This window comes from Schistocerca cancellata, chromosome 1 (genome assembly GCF_023864275.1).
Source record: "Schistocerca cancellata isolate TAMUIC-IGC-003103 chromosome 1, iqSchCanc2.1, whole genome shotgun sequence".
Taxonomy (NCBI): domain Eukaryota; kingdom Metazoa; phylum Arthropoda; class Insecta; order Orthoptera; family Acrididae; genus Schistocerca; species Schistocerca cancellata.
In genome coordinates, this window is record NC_064626.1 from 928,903,833 (window position 1) to 928,918,068 (window position 14,236).

At 42.9% G+C, this 14,236-nt stretch overlaps 1 non-coding gene across 1 annotated transcript; it reads left to right on the plus strand.

The window, feature by feature from the left end:
- Positions 1–1,582: 1,582 nt before the first annotated feature.
- On the plus strand, positions 1,583–1,664 carry Trnal-aag (transfer RNA leucine (anticodon AAG)). Its single transcript has one exon. It is a non-coding gene; the product is annotated as a tRNA-Leu (tRNA).
- Positions 1,665–14,236: the final 12,572 nt, after the last annotated feature.

The window sequence follows — 14,236 nt, forward strand, 5'->3', positions numbered from 1 at the left end:
TGAAAGATTCTAATTCCCTCAGCTAAAATTAAAAGAGCTGCATCGAAGACGAGCCGAGAATCTCTTCGGAGACTGAGCACTAAAAGTCATGCGATAAGTGAATAATATTCCAAATTTTTTCCTTCACACTCTTGCATTTCCCTGCTGGGACGTTCTTTAATGCAGAAAATGATATTTCTTAGCTTCCAAGAAGTGAGAGATACGTACATAAATGAGGAAATTTGAGAAAGTTTAATGTTGAATAATTCCGGATCCTTTGCATTATCGCCACCAAAACGTGTTCTAGCTTCTCTGTCGAACAGAGATCTCTTTATTCCAAAAGCCCTGTCGATAATAACTACGGTTTCTTAAAAATATTAGCGCTCGTCCGTTCCTGATCACTCCTATTCCAATTCAGGCTGAAAGGAGGAGACTGTAAAGTGACCTTGGAGGGTGAAGAGAAATTGGAACATGAGTGCGTCTTAGCAGTTTTGCCAGTATACAGCATTCAGCACTTCTAAATAACGAGATTACATCTCCGCTTGGCGAAAACTCCGGTATTATTGTCGATTAAATTGTGTGTCGTTATTTATTGAGTTTTTAAGACTGAATGAAAACGTGAGTCTTTTTACAATTCGCCCCCCCCCCCCCCCTTTTGACAAAATCCTCGCTACGTCCCGGTAGTAATGTATAATGTTAAGAAAAAATAAAACAAAAGTCATTACTTGAAATAAATAAATAATTATACGCACTTGCGTGTCTTTACCATGATGCATATATCTTAACAGACCAGGGCCGGGAGGAGGAAAGGTAACGAAGGAAGTGGTAGAGAAAGACAGGCAAAACCCCGAGCTCAGATGACAAGGATAATGTAACTCATTTTCCTCAAGTTTTTAAACACAATGAATTTAATTGTTCAGTGTATAATTATAGTTGGTAAAAGTAGCACAAGAAAAACCAGAAAAAATTCTGATATGGCGTTACAACAGTAAAACGTGTGTAACATGTCAACTAACTGCTTATGTGTAAACTATACGTTTACTTCGCACCAGTGACGTGTTTTGCATTACGGAGCGGTTATCTGTTACAATTCCGTGAGCGTACTTCGCTAGAAAATGCAGCCAATAACATATTGCGTCCTCCTACGTACATCCCGCAATTCCGTGAGCGTACTTTGCTAGAAAATGCAGCCAATAACATATTGCGTCCTCCTACGTACATCCCGCAAAAAGATAAAATTAGAGAACTCTCACAGGAACTGGAAACACATCCTTCTCTCGACCATTAGCGTCTAGAACAGGGAAGGGGGGAACTGACAGAGGTACAAAAAGTACCCTCCTCCACACACCATAAGCCAGCTTGCGAGCTACAGACGTAGCTGTACTAGATGTGTCAGCGTGTGATACAAGTGAGACAACGACGAGTCGGTCAGTGCTAAAGGAGGCCGTAGGTGTATTGCTCAACTCTTACTGGACTGCAGAAACGATGTCTTGTGAAGTAAGATATGTAGGGGCGAATGACTTGTACTGAAAGCAAAATTTCACAATAGTAACACATGTAGCAGTTAGTTGCATAGGTTGTGCTCAGCTACCATGCTCGCCGTGGTAGCGTGGCCGAGCGGTCTAAGGCGCTGGTTTAAGGCACCAGTCTCTTCGGAGGCGTGGGTTCGAATCCCACCGCTGCCAAGTATTTTAATTCCACGCATGTACTCCGGCAGGACAGTAACATGAATTACAGGTCGTATTTCTCAACCAGTTCTCCGAGACACACCGACCATCAATGGTAATAAGAATTCGCTAAATGAGTGCAATTTGCGTAGAATCTGGTTACACATAAAGAATAAGTGTAACCGCTTTCGAAGAAGAACTGAAGGAGTGCGAGTCAGAATGCTGCATGTGACATTTGCACCCGGTAGAGCATTCATCACTGTCACTACAAAGCCAATTTTACGTTACGTTTAACAGTGACTGCTCTTATCCCGTGGAACGCAGAAATCACTGTAAGCAGCTTGTTTTAGTTCATGAAAATGAAGTGTGTGATGTGGACACCATTTGTAAAAACAAAATAGTACGTAAGCTTAGGGGCCGATGACCGCAGCAGTTTAGTCCCGTAAGACCTTACCACAAATTTCCAAATATCCGAAAACCAAACATGAATGAAGTGACTAGGTACCTCTACCTCTGTCATTAAATTGATAGTTGCTATTCACAATAACCATTCGCGCAACCAAAACAGATCAGGTAATACATTAGAAGATTCTTATAAAAAAGGTGTGTAGTGCTACTGACAATATTTAATTCTTGTGTGTTAAATATTTCTAATATTGATTGTTTCAGAAGCTCCGTTTCGTGTCTATGCGACTCTAAACATTTTGAGGCGGTGGTGTGAGAAGTGGACAAAGAAATGGTGAAGAGGGTAAATACACAAAATGTAACGCTAAATGTCGGGTAACTCTATCGAAAAGGGAAAGAAAGGAAGGCGAATGTTCTTAGGCAGCAATATTTGATTTGTTTGTTTACGTTTCGTTTCTGTTTGATAACAACCTACAGAAACTTTTCAGACAGAAGCCCATGTTTTATGTTAAATAGAAAGAAATATTAGTCACCAGAGGAAAGGAATCAGTTTAATTAATTCCTTATAGAAACGCCGGCTAGAAGGAACGGATCGGGTATGTATATTCGAGGCTTTTTTCCTTTGTAGATAGGGGGAGGCGCCACTGCCTTTCCATTTAATTAGCTGCGGCGAACATCAAGCCCCCGGACAAATCAGTGAATGGGATTTAGGTGGACCGCAGTTGACATTTCATTAACTTCTTTGATGCGGAATGCCGTTAACAGCAGCGTGGTCAATAATTCACTTTGAGTGGCACGTCCATTTGAGAGTATAATGAATAATTTGTTTCCAAGTCTGCATTCCATTTGGTCCCCCATTTCAGTCACAAGTCCCGAATGGGTTTTGTTTGGATGCGTGGGTAAATTCTATACGAGTCATATAACAGATTAAAACTGAGACAAGAGATTCTACCGTGCACAGTAGCGACGTCGTCAGGACTCATTGTTTGGGTATTACATCTTTCTCTTTATCTTCTCTTTTCTCTGTTTCTCCTTCTTTCTCCTTTTCTTCTGTAGTATTCGCATAGGTTTACAGTAGACACAAATAAAACGATCATATTCTTCATGTATCATTGTTCAAATTTTTTCAAAATAATAACTTTTTTAACTGAGCTACCGAACTACACACAATAACACCAAACAACCCATTTAGTCATTAAAAGAAGTGGTTATTTCGGCTAGGACAACAAATCCGTTAGAATCCACTTAGCAACAACTCTGCTATTAAACAACTGCTATCTAAAATAAGTAGAAAAATGGTTCAAATGGCTCTGAGCACTATGCGACTTAACTTCTGAGGTCATCAGTCGCCTAGAACTTAGAAGTAATTAAACCTATCTAACCTAAGGACATCACACACATCCATGCCCGAGGCAGGATTCGAACCCTCGACCGTAGCGGTCACTCGGTTCCAGACTGTAGCGCCTAGAACCGCACGGCCACCCCTGTCGGCAAATAAGTAGAAAACCCAGGAACTGGAATGACAACACCTGATATTACATTGCCTGTCGTCTGCAGTAGGAGAGAGATCCGAACCAAAATTAATTTGAGAGACTTCAGTCTCACGTTAGACAAAGGTATCTATTCAATTAACAGAACTTGAAGTCAGTTCTCAATGATGAGATGTTATCAAAAGCGGAAGTTGCCTCCATCCAGGAAGTGAGATAGGATCGTTGCTGTTTTATGGCAGACAATATCAGACGTCCCTTGAAGCGGTACGCAGACTGTGTAACTGAATACAGTAAGATCTGGTCCTTAGTAGAGCGTTGTGGGTTGGAGATGCTCAGCATATGATGCAAATATTTGGAGCTGACCCTCAATATAAACACGTTTTGCAATGCGGACAAATAGATGAAAGTTTCTTATGTCCTTTGACTACACAGTTGCCGACTACTCGCTGGAATCAGTCGTCACGTATGTAGGAATTTGTGTACAGAGCGATTTAATGCGGAAAGCTTATATAAATCTAACCAATAGGAAGACAGATACCAAAATTAGATTTGGCAGTAGAATACTAATGAAGTACTCTTCACTTAAGAAAATCCTTAATTGGGCCATTCGTAAGCGTCTTCTTCAGTCTGGAACTCGTACCAATTTGGGCCACTGGAAGAGAACAGACGGTGTGAAGAAGAAATTAACTTCTTGAGTTAGTTCAATTAGTCAGAATGAGTCAAAAAAGATTATGAATGGCGCTGTGCATTGTGGAGAGCTTTAACCTAAAATTATGAGAATTCTGGAAACATGCCACCTCACTCGGTAATTTAAATCCTATCAAAACTTTCTAATCTGTTGAATTGCACGTTATTAATTAGCTAGGTTATTCGTTTTATAGCCTTAAAACTTTTCATTTAAATTTATGTTGTGCTTGCATACGGGGTAAAACTACGCTTTCTTTCTTGGCACATTGCTTAAAGTAAATTTTTAACAGCAGTATTTAGTTCTGTGGTTAGAACGTTGCAACTCGTAATACGATAACGCCAATCTCACGAGCAGCGTTGTGTGGAAATCAGTTGCCAATATACTTGCAAATAGAGCTATGCATAAACTTATTGCCGTGTTTGCATGCCACCAATTTAAAGCTGACAAATCGCTCACTGTTGACACCCTGGAAACACCGCACACGCCGTGCCACTGTGTGAGTGATCGATTTATTCCAGGGATATAATAAGCGAAGTCACACTGCTCAGCTGCTGTATATCTCTTCAGCAGGGCCGCTTTGGCTCTTTCCACACTGCGTCTCTGGCTGCTTCTACCGCAAGTTATTGTGTAGGATTCTTTCGTTTATTCGGCCGAGAATGGAGGTTGAGTCACATGCGTTGGCGCAGTGAAAAAGTAGACGCTGTACACAGACCAATTTTGCAATATTTAGTAGTAAGTCTCCGTTCATCTATTAACACAGAAATTGTTCGCTTGTTTCTGTCTACGGGACCCACTTTCAAAACGTTGCAAGCAGGGAATGTTAATATATTCGTACAATGAAACAGTAATCTTCTCATAATGAGATGGACGAAAAGCGTACTGGGAAATTATATGCACTCACAAAAAGTCCATACCGTGATTGCATGCGTATTTTGTGACCGGTTCTGTTAATCACAGATACACCGTTCGACGAATCTGTGCAAGGACAAGATGGAACTACGTGAAGTACATTGTAACATAGCTAAATGTTCAGCAACTCTTTATCGTAAAATGTACAATACAGGATATAACTAAATTCCCTTTACAGACGTTGAGAATTTGTGATGGTGACCAAAATGGTTAAGTTTAGCATAAGAGCTCACTTCCGGAAAGGTGCCGTTTTTCCAGTACACGCAAAATATCACAACACAAATTAGCCACTGCTCAGTACCTTAGCAATGACGATTAGAAACAAAGTTAGGTTAAATTTTTATATATTTTTATTACGTAAATTAATTTTTAACTAACCATAGTTAGCGGAAAATGTGGAAAAAAGGTTTTCAAAGTATGTCATTAATGAAAATAACCTACGGTCACCAGTTCCTCACCGGAACAAGAATAATTAAATCAAAACTGGACTTCATACTCGTAAGCAGTCGTACATGTGAATAGTTACTGGCATCATGACGTAGGAACAATACCTTAAGCACACTTTCAAGTCCTTCACACCACACATGTCACTGTAGTCAGATAATCAAATAGCAAACACATACAACATATTACATTAATTTTCAAAGATCAGTTAGAGTAATATTGTGCAATGACTATGGTCAGAAACTTTTTGTTGCGTTACCGTAATACTGACTGTCTTAACTGTAGCAAGCAGAAACGTTGTTTCAATTTACTAATTGGTAAGGACTATCATTTACCTATCAGTTGCTCCGATATTTCTTTGTAATAAAAGTTATAAATTAGGCCACAAGCTATAAATTAGAAACTGCTTTGACAGTGAAATTTAGTGTCCAATTTACGAGTATGCAAAGTTTTACTACTAACTTTTTATTGTGTTTTTGGCAAATGAATTAATACCGCCTTTTGCATCATTCTATGTCGGATGTTATTCATACTACAGCCGAAGATTTCATTTTTATGTTAATGTCCAAAAGTTGGAAAACTATGTTTCGATAATCTAATAAATTAATGTTCACTTCATGTTCGGTTCATTTTCTGATTATCTCGTTTCTTACAAAGGGATAGAATGGAAATTACTTGGATAACGACTTAGGAAAATTATTTACGTAACAATATGCACGAAAACAATGTTATTTAAGAAATAAAATTCCAACTACGCTGGTCAGTCTATTACACTTCTAGTTATAAAAAGTCTAGAACTTACTTCACTTTATGATGCCGTTGGTTTGTCGAGCGGCTTCATTTAGCGATAAAATAGGGCACAGATTGATCTTCTTGTCATAACATAGCCACACTTGATGGTATGTCAATTACTCTTGCTGCATTTGTACTGTGCCCAATAAATGCCATAGTTTGCCCATATTGAACATCCACCAAAACAACCATTTCAGTTTTCACTGCTCCGAACTTCGGAAACAAACTTTGTATCTCCGCACTTTTGCGTAGCCACACCGGTGTATACACACGACCAACGACATCTATCGTCTTCTCGCGACTCCGAACTACTAAATTTTTGGCGCGCTCGCACGTCCAGCGATAATACATTTACAATTTATTATACTCTTTGGCAATAGCCTTTCTCTGACTAGACCAGTGTGTCTACTTACAAAATGTCAACATCCCGCGCATATTCTTCTTCTTAAATAACAAATAGCATTTGTAACTTGACGACATATTTACAAGAATAATATTCAGCGCAACTAATAAAAAAACTTCGTAAAACACGCAGAAAATATCTGATCATCCACAGAGTTGTGGTGTTATACACTGACCAGGGTTTACGCACGTCATTCACCGATCATCTGACGTCCCATGGCCACCGCCGGTGATTTTGTGATCTGTCCAGAGAGATTTATTTGTAACTGCTGATGTGATTGTGGTCTTTGTTCAGAATATACGCCGTACAGTAGCAATCATTCACTTCAGCACAGAATGCAATTTGTACCTATATTTCATTTTTGGTGTACTGCTGTTGGCCGTGGTGAACTACATGTTTTCAGGATACACCGGTATGATGTTATCGTACATCAAAGCTCGGTGCGATGGGAGGGATGTTCGTCAGTTGAATGCGGAGCGTTTTCCACACCGTCAGACACATCCGAACTCCAGCTTTGCTATGGTATACCAGCTGGCCTCGAAGGCGGATACGTTCACCACCAGCAGTGCTGACTGGTCAGACCATAATTTCTTAGCATTTTATATCAGGTAGGAGGATAGAACACTACTTTCGAATTCGATGAACGCTTTATACATTGCTCTCCTTACACTAATTTTGGGTTGTTTCAGTTTTTGTTTGTATATGGTACTTTGGCTTCAAAAGACCGTCGTTACATTAAGAAAACATCCTTGCTTCAATATGCCGGTTTATAGAAGAGTTAAGAGAATTAAATGTGCCGGAAAATTACGTGGCCTTCTTCATAGTACTATTTATCAAAAACCTCGTATCAAAGTATAGAACCGTTCACGAGAGAACTGGGGTGTTACATCTTGCGTGCCTCGTCTATTCTGTGCAATAGATGTTCACGGCCTGATCGTTTACGTATCATGGGGAAGGGGGCGAAATGGACAGGGGTCGTAACCCGAGGCGTGGCCACGACGTCCCAGTCATCCATGGTGACTGCTGTGTCAAGTTACGAATTTATAGGGCTTTTTGTTTTTATTTATGTATGTATTGGTGTTTTCTAAATTTTATTGTTATTAATATGTGTGAATACATTTTCCTTTTCGTCCCAGCATTGTAAGGGTACACTTTCCTAACAGCTCCAGACCCGCAAAACATTGGGGCCACAAAAAATATGAAAACAAAGAAACGTAAGTTGGGAGATGCACTGCGCATTTCTTTGAGAGCGTCTCCCGCTCACTGGCCTGGACTACGTTGATACAGGGTATCGTCCCGAAAAAGGTTCTCTTTAGATGTCAGGCATGTCGAACGCTGGGTACGCCCCAACTAAGGGTGGATTGTAAATTACACTGTGTAAGTAACTAGCAAATTGACAGCGGAAGTATGGCGTTCGTTCAAGTGCTGTGAGAGCACCTGAAAGATGATACGAAAAATTTAGCTTTGAGTGCACACCGTCGCTGAAGAGGTATGCAGTCGTCAGACCCTTGAACCACGTTATGGGATGGTGCTTGATAAGTGGAAAATGTGTGTCCTCCGGAAGGAAAAGGAATTGCGGGCTGACAGTCGTTAGCGGGGCACGAAGGTTACATGCCAGTATTTGTTGCACAAGTTGTCTTACATCGTTCCTCGACAGACATGTGAGACAATGCTCAACAGTACTATCGCTGCGGCGGAGAGTACATAACAGTGATTCGGAAAGTCCAATACAGTGAAGTTGCTAGTTTGTCGGGTATTTACCATTAATGATGCGGTACCATGAGGCTCATGCATCGATTGTTAAGAAGGGCACATGGACGTTCTTCCAACTGACGTCCAATGGACATCTGGGTGGAGGTTCTCCTACATTTGCTAGTGATGCATTGCGAAAACAACTTGTAAAAATCTTGTCTGGGGAGACATGGGAGGCTGGCATAAGAATCACCAAGAGGCTGCTCGTAAGGGAGGTGGTAGGCCCATGTTAATACCTCGTCAAAGTAGTTAAGTATGAGGCAAATGTCCTGGTTCTAATGTAGACAAGACTGAAGCCTCCTGCTGAAGTAGGGTGGGTGAGGGTGTCACAGCGGACCTTAATGATGGTTCCTGCCGTTACGAAGTGCCCAAAGTTCTAGGAACATTGGAAGAGGGAGGATTTGGGCTTGGGTGCTACTCAGGTGTTGACATAGTCCACTCGCTGGACTGGATGCCATGGGGGTTGTGTTAGATGTGTGCTTGTATCGTCTCAAGCAAAGAGCAGCAGGCTTACACTGCTGTATGGTGGGATATCTGGTAAATGATGATACCCCAGTAACGCAGTTTGTCCACTGTAGGCAGCGGCATTGCCGCTTCATCTTTGAGGCCATGTTCATACTAGCCGATTTGGCCACATTGAAGATACTTCTCGAGCTCCTTCTATAGTGTTGGATCCATTTGATGGTTTTATGGATTTCCATAGGTGTTATTGCCAGGAGCAGGAGGTCGTCCGCATATGCCGGCAACGGAAAGTATGGCTGCAGAATGTGAGGCACAAACGGCATGGTAGGAAAGCTCCGATAAGGGTTTAGAGGGTAATGGAGAACAGTACAGTGGACAGGGGACAGCACTGTCTGATGGAACTTCGTATTAGAATTGGTCCCGCCTGTCGTCAGTTGACTTGAATTCTTAATGTAGCACTGGTAAGCAAGCGTCTTAAGGTGTCGACAAATGGGAGAGTGAACCTCAGATGCATCGCCACGGATGGAAGGAACTCGTGTCGGAAACTATCAGAGGCACTATTGAAGCTGATCGATACCAGTGCCACATGGAGACCACAGGACGTGGCAAGCGGGATGAGATCATATCATTCGCCAATGGCAGCACGACCGTGCAACATCGGCTCCTGTGAAAGGATTGAGGGCAGTACTGTGCGTATGTGTGCCGCCACCACAGCGGCCGTTGGTTCGTGGAAGCTAGCAGTTCCTGGAACATACCTGTTCATTGCTGGATCATTAGGTCATGCAACACCTGGCAGTGTTCAACTGGAAGGCCGTCTGGGCCTAGCAATGTGTTCGACGTGCCTCTGGCGACAGCACCCACCACCTCCTCCATAGTAATCGCAGCCACCTAGGATGTTGCCTATGCAGCTTTGAGAGTACGTTCGAATCGTCAGTGAACGTCTTCAGATGTCGCATCATTCGTGTTATGTCGTAAAATTGTTGATAGTGGTCAGCAAAGGTGGAGACAATAGTCGTCTGTATACTGACATGACTACCGTCTAGCTTGAGGAGGGTGATGAGGAGCTGTTGGAGATGACGACGATGGTCAGACGTGGTATGGAGCATACAAGGTTTTCCGCAGACTGATATCCTTTAGGCTTCATCTCACCACTTTATTCTGTAGCTTATAGTGTGTCAAACGAAAGAAACTTGGCCTTAACGCGTTGTCGTTTCCTGTGCGTTTTAAGTGACGGAGGTTGGTTGTCGAGTTCTCGAAATTTTATGTAGTAAAAATTCGTGGTGTCACGGTGCCACACAGCCAGTTCTTTCCCTCACTGGATCAACTCCCTCGTCATCATTGGTTTCTCACAGTTGAGCCACCACATCAGTGTAGAGGGGTATCTGGAAGCTGGTGTTCACAGTTAAGTCCACATTACTGCGATGCGGTGTTGACAGGTCGGTCGCAAAGAAGGACATGTTGAGCCTTTGCATCTCATGGCTGTGCCAGACTGACTACAGTGGACCTAGGAGGGAGCCGACGAGAGGCATTGGTTGGAAAAAGTGAGTGGCCATTTTTCTGCTGCAAGCACTCTGGACTGGAGGGTGTCGGAGATGTAGATGTAACCTCGCCTTCCTGCAGAATGGTTTGTAAGATGTTTGTGGTCAGTGGTGTCATCGTGGATCTTCTCGCATGCGTCAGTAAGATAGAGGTCTTCTACCATTGTAAGTAGGGTTGGTCATGCTGGTCTATCATATGCAATACGCAGTTAATGTCTTCTCCCACTATAGTGTTGTCATACGACCAAGGCAAAGGGGGGTGATGCCTACAGAGTAAAGAACACAACGTTGACATCGGTTGCATGTGCCCAACCGGGAATACAGTTTGTTAATATGCATCCTATAGGCTGTAGCTAAGCCATGTCTCCGCAATGCCTTTCTTTCAGGTGTGCTAATCTCGCAAGGATCACAGGAGATCTTGTGTGAAGCTAGAAAGGCATGAAACAAATTAATTACTTTTGAATACATTATGGGAGTGACAGTGATCAATCTGTTACAAATATTTACTATCAAAAACAGTCTTCATCACAATTTATTTATTATGGTGACCGGTTTCGACCACTACTGTGGTCATCTTCAGACCAATGAGTAAGAACCTCCTTCTGCTGGAGAATCACTACTCATTGGTCTGAAGATAACCACAGTAGTGGTCGAAACCGGTCACCATAATATATAAATTGTGATCAAGACTGTTTTTGATAGTAAATATTTAGAAAGGTAGGAGAGGAGATAATGGCGTAAGTAAAGCTATGAGGGGTCGGTCAGTTGGTAGAGCACTTGCCCGCCTTAAGCAAAGGTCCCGAGTTCTAGTTTCGGTCGGACACACAGTTTTTATCTGCCAGGAAGTTTCATATCAGCGCACACTGGAGTGCAGAGTGAAAATTTCATTCTCGATAGTATAACTGTTGTTAGTTTTAAACCTGAGCGACAGACATTCCTTGGAACGGTACAATAAGCAGTACCCACTGCTGCAATCCTTACCGTTGTTTGCAGAGTATAGATTTAGGTGCATAAAACAATGTTTCAGTTCGCACTTGACATAACACGTACATCGAGAATGAATGCCGTCACCAAAGTTTTTCGGACGATACACGAGTAGAAACTCGTATGGTAGCACTGGAACATCTGCACATGTAGAGTAGCAAGCAGATAACTGTGGGATGGTGAAGAGGGGGAGGGGGAGTGGGGGTAGTGGGGGTGGGAGAGAGCCGTAAACAGACGTGGGTGTCAGAGCGGCCGGGCCTTTGTTAAGCTGCTCTTCCACACGAGCGCCCGCGAACAAGGGCTGCCCGTGGCAGCGTAGCGTGTGACCTCAATGCTCGCCTCACTTGCTGTCGCCTCGACAGACGGCACTCCAGCCCATTGTCTCCGCTGGAAACACTGCGCAGGAATCTTCACATTGGCGAACTCACAAGCCGCTGATACGTACTCTGCCGCTGTTTTGTTTCTGGCGCGTCCACAGGCTTCAGCGTCAGATGTAACAAACAGTCTCTCTTTGAACTACAGGGAGTTTAGAAAGCATGCCTCTCATTTCACAAGACTATATCTTCAGTAATAAAGTAAATCAACACATTTTTTTCTGAAAGCTGGTTGGTTTTATTCAGGATTCCACTACATCATATTATTCTCTACTTCTTTGACTACAAAAGCCTATTTTTTCAATATAATGAGACGGCGATACGCCACCGTACTGGCAGGACCTGTATGCCATCATGGGACCTCTCTACCGGTTGAAGTCGGAGTGACCGTCTTGCTGCATCAGTAACCTCAGCATCATCCATGTACTCCTTCCCGCTGAGTGCATCCTTCACTGGACCAAACAGATGGAAGTCGGAAGGCGCGAAATCCAGGCTATAGGGTGGATCAGGAAGAAAAGTCCAACGAAGTTTTGTGAGCTCTTCTCGCGTTCACAGACTTGTGGGAGGCCCTGCATTGTTATGGAAAGGACGAGTTTGCATTTTTGTGGCGATGTACGCGCTGAAGTTATTTCTTCAATTTCCTGAGGTAGCACAATACACTTCAAACTTGATCGTTGCAGCATGACGGAGGACATAAAACAGAGTAACTCCTTCAGAGTCCCAGAAGACCGTCGCCATGATTTTACCGGTTGAGGGGGGCGGCTTTGAACGTTTTCTTCTGACAAGCGTTGTTGTGGCGAAGTCCACAGATTGCGGTTTTGTTTCTGGTTCGACTTGATGGAACCTTGTTTTATCGCCTGTGAGTACGCTCGACAAAAAATTGTCACAGTCAGCCTCGTAATGCGCAAGCAATTCCGCGCATAATGTACTTCGTTGCTCTTACTGGTGTTCTGTTAGGCGGAGAGGAATCCAGCGGACACACACGTTTGAGTATCCCAACGGGTGGACAGGTGTGTCAGCACTACCAACATTGACATCCAGTGTGCAGAGACGTGATTGGCTGTGACGAGTCGTCCAGCTTGAATGAGACTGTCCGCACGTTCCAACACGCAGAGTCACAGCTGTGTGCAGCCGAACAGGTTCGCGCGACCTTGTTGCGATCATGACAGTCTCCTCTCCCACAATTCATCGGTTTTTTTTTTCACTGCCAGGACTCCGTAGCCATTCTGCACCAACGAATATCTGTAATTCTCTGTTTTTCTTCCAAAAGAAACCCAATGACAGCTCTCTGTTTGAAACGCACCTTCGTTGTAGAAGCCGTTTTAGAATGATACGTATAGCGCTGCCACCTGTCGGAACTTAATGAAACTGTAGGGGCTGAAGCGGAATATTGCACAATGACCCACAACAAATTCTGCATCTTTTCAATCTAAACTGGCAGAGAAAAAAAGTGTTGCATTACTTATTGAACGCCCCTCGTAGGTTGCTGGTTCGTGTGGTTACCGGTGTAGGTCTTACTGGAGCAACTAACCCTCTCGCTGTCTCACTCGTTGATTAATCACTGTCAAGTTGCCGATAACACATATACAAAGGACGCTAGACGGTCTCCGTTTCAAAAAGGGCACTCCGTTTACAACTGTGAGGCACGATTTTCGTCGAGATTGAGGTTGTACATCTCCTAAAGCTCAAAGTATTCTATGATGGCATCAGCAGTTTGAAGGCAATGTTTATGTAACGGGAAGTCCACAGGTCGCTCCTGCGTGCTCGTTCAGGTAGAAGATAGCATTCAGTAGAGCTTTGCAGACATCTCCGCAGAAATCTTCTCGACGTTCCAACCGAGAGCAAGTCATTTCACGTAGGATCTATCCGACATATCATGCGGTGACGTTCGTATTGTAAAGTATACAGGATTCAATATCTGCAAGTTGTAAATCATGGTGATAAACAACAAGGTGTAGAGTTTCGTGAACTGATTCTGTACCTCTAGTTCGAAGATAACTATTTTCTGTCATGTTCAATATTCACTGTTGAGGCTACGTCCCATTTAAACGGAAAGTTACTTGCCATAACTTAAGAATACGGGAAAAGCTGCAGCACATGCCATACTCGCCCACGAGAAACTCACCAAAGCGTTTAGCATCGTTTCCCGAGAAAGACTGACGATCCAGTCCTTTCTGACGAAAAGAAGTTTATGCGAAGCACGTATCTTGATGTGTTGGTGATTTGTCATTTTAAACAATCGCCAGAACATGCTGAAAATTTCATTTTTCAGTAAGCTGGAGCTCCATCGCACTGTGTAACCTCCACTTACGAGCATTTGTTAACAACCAGTAAGTCCCTCATTCCTTA